The sequence below is a fragment of the Sinocyclocheilus anshuiensis genome, unplaced genomic scaffold (genome assembly GCF_001515605.1).
Source record: "Sinocyclocheilus anshuiensis isolate Anshui unplaced genomic scaffold, SAMN03320099.WGS_v1.1 scaffold1783, whole genome shotgun sequence".
NCBI classification, from domain to species: domain Eukaryota; kingdom Metazoa; phylum Chordata; class Actinopteri; order Cypriniformes; family Cyprinidae; genus Sinocyclocheilus; species Sinocyclocheilus anshuiensis.
The window spans coordinates 519,760-522,404 of NW_015551111.1; the positions used below are offsets into that span (position 1 = coordinate 519,760).

Sequence of the window (2,645 nt, forward strand, 5' to 3'; positions counted from 1 at the left end):
GATGAGCTGAAGGCCACTGTCAAAGAAACCTGGGCTTCCATACCACCTCAGCAGTGCCACAAACTGATCACCTCCATGCCATGCCGAATTGAGGCAGTAATTAAAGCAAAAGGAGCCCCTACCAAGTATTGAGTACATGTACAGTAAATGAACATACTTTCCAGAAGGCCAACAATTCACTAAAAATGTTTTTTTTATTGGTCTTATGAAGTATTCTAATTTGTTGAGATAGTGAATTGGTGGGTTTTCAATAATAAGCAGTGTGCCCAAAGAAGTTTACTTTACACTCTTAAAAGTAAAGGTATCAAAACTGAGTTTTCACAGCGATGCCATATAATTAATATATTAAAAATATTTTAAGACTGAGTAGACAGTCTTGGGGAAGTCGTGGCCTAATGGTTAGAGAGTCGGACTCGTAACCCAAAGGTTGTAGTGGTGCACGAAATGCGACGGCGATGTAAATTCGGGGCGTTGAGGTTTTCACTCACTCCGAGAACGCTCCGCTACCGCTCCGTCACGAGCACAAATTATGCCAACTCACGCATTAAACATAATTAGTTAGCTTGACAGATATGTGGATCACATATAAAGGTTAAAATGGCGATGGACGAGTGCGGGAGGTTAAAGCATGTTGTAAATTGAACAGTTTGTTGGCCACATGTCACGTCACTTTCACTTTTTTTAACTAGATTAAGTCCTTTTTTGTGTTTACATTGTTTACATTTCATTCATATCCCTTTGGCCTATTTGTCGTTGTTTTTGAGAAATGTTTATTCATACAGTGACACTGCATCGCAGCATACTTCTGAAGATACATACATCAGCCTCTTAGAAGTTTGCTCAAAGTTACTTTTTAATAAGGATGATTGTGTGCAATGTTCCGGTTGAAAAGCTTGTTAGTTATCCTATCTGCTGGTACTCTGAACTGGAGTTTTTACAGCCAAACCATCTCCCCCTTGGCCTTCTCTCACCAAGCTACCATCCCATGTCTCACTGGATGAGCAGCTTTGAAGCAAATTTATATACTCCAGAGAAGTAACTGGATACTGTTAAATTCTGTGGTCTCTTTAAAAAGCCTATATTTTATCTGTTTCCAGCAATATGTTTCCATATCAAAATAGTCGAAGTAAGCAGAAGATTCATAGTGCTGTGATGACTAACCTATCAAATAAGAAAAAATCAAATGAGAAAGCTGAACCATAGCAGCCAATAAAATGTTGTGGTTTCAGATGATGAAAATACATAAGAAATGTACTGATTGGGTGTAAAAAGGTTGAATTGAAAAAGTTGGATCTAGGGTTAATGAAGTGAGATTAAAATAGGAAGGCGGTCACAAAACATCTGGAGGCTTGTAGGCTGACATTGCTATGATGATCATTATTTATGGAGTTTGGGGTCAGAGGTGGAATCCGATATCCGTAGCTAGTCCCAATGAAATGTAATTACTGAACAAAGAGACTTGCTGTAGATGTGCACTTTCAGCCATCAGACCCACGCTCTCACACCATCCGCAGAATACCAAATGTGCTTCAGGTAAGAAAGATGGGTCATGAAGGTTGCCACCAATTTATTTAACCATGGGTGACTGCATTGGTTCAAAGTCATGATTCCTTATCTGGTGGCGCTCTCAGTTATTGTGAATCCATTAGATGTGGACAAACATCAAATACAGCTTTCCAGAACAGGATAAACCCAGACAGATAATTCAGAATATTCAGATATTTTTGATTGACAATGGAAAGTTTGAAAAAAACAACAACAAATGGATTTCAGAGAGGTTGCAAAGTGATTCCTCAATAATTCTAACTACTTCGTTATTAGTATTTTGTGCATGTAAACAGGGTGTTAGGTCAAACATTAATTTATTTATTTGTTTATTTTTTATCTAATCACTGTTGATAATGTCTTTGCTCAGTCTTTGCTCAGGCCAGTAATTAACTCCTCTATCAACAAATGGCAGATGGAATGGAGAAAATGCCATGGAAATAAGTTACATGAAATAAATACTAGTATAAGAATGCATTTTTGTTTTGTTTTTGTAATTTCAAATCATAGTATGATCAAGTTGTTTTTACTATAGGTGCCCTTCATTCAAGATTTACACATGGTTATTTATTGAAAGGTGAAGAACCACTGTCAGATTCATGGTTTTGTTCTTTGTTTTGATTTAGTTCAGTCTCCCAGTCATCATTTGATCTGATTTGATCCGTCATTTGATTCCTAGTTTGTTCCCTCAGTTACTGGTTTAGTTCACCTGTTCTGTTAATGTGATTAGTTCTCCTCGTTATTTAAGCCCACTGTTTCCTGAGTTCTTTGTTTGGTGTCGTCTTTTGTTGGTTTTGTTACGCCTGTTTCTGTTTCTTTAAGTTCCAGTCATCGTATGTGGCATACTACAACCGAATGTGACAACCACCATCATGCCTTCCTTGTCAAACTCCAATGACTTTTAATCATATTTTACTGGACAGCACTGATTTTAATGTAAATAGGCAACATTTTTATGCAGAGATATATCTAACTGATGTAAAAAGTTATTGTCTGAATGTATTTTCGATTTTTTTTTTAGTATTAATCTTAAATGTATTTTAAATTGTTGGTTTTTTTTGTTAATTTTATGACTTCTGATATACACTTTATTTTTTATT

General features: G+C 36.4%; 1 protein-coding gene across 1 annotated transcript in view; it reads left to right on the forward strand.

The window, feature by feature from the left end:
• Positions 1-473: 473 nt before the first annotated feature.
• The window catches only part of LOC107662954 (teneurin-3-like), a gene marked incomplete at its 3' end in the record, with an annotated part of 51,120 nt that continues 48,948 nt past the window's right edge, over positions 474-2,645 (forward strand). Inside the window, exon 1 of the mRNA XM_016453088.1 lies at positions 474-633. The remainder of the gene's footprint in view (positions 634-2,645) is intronic.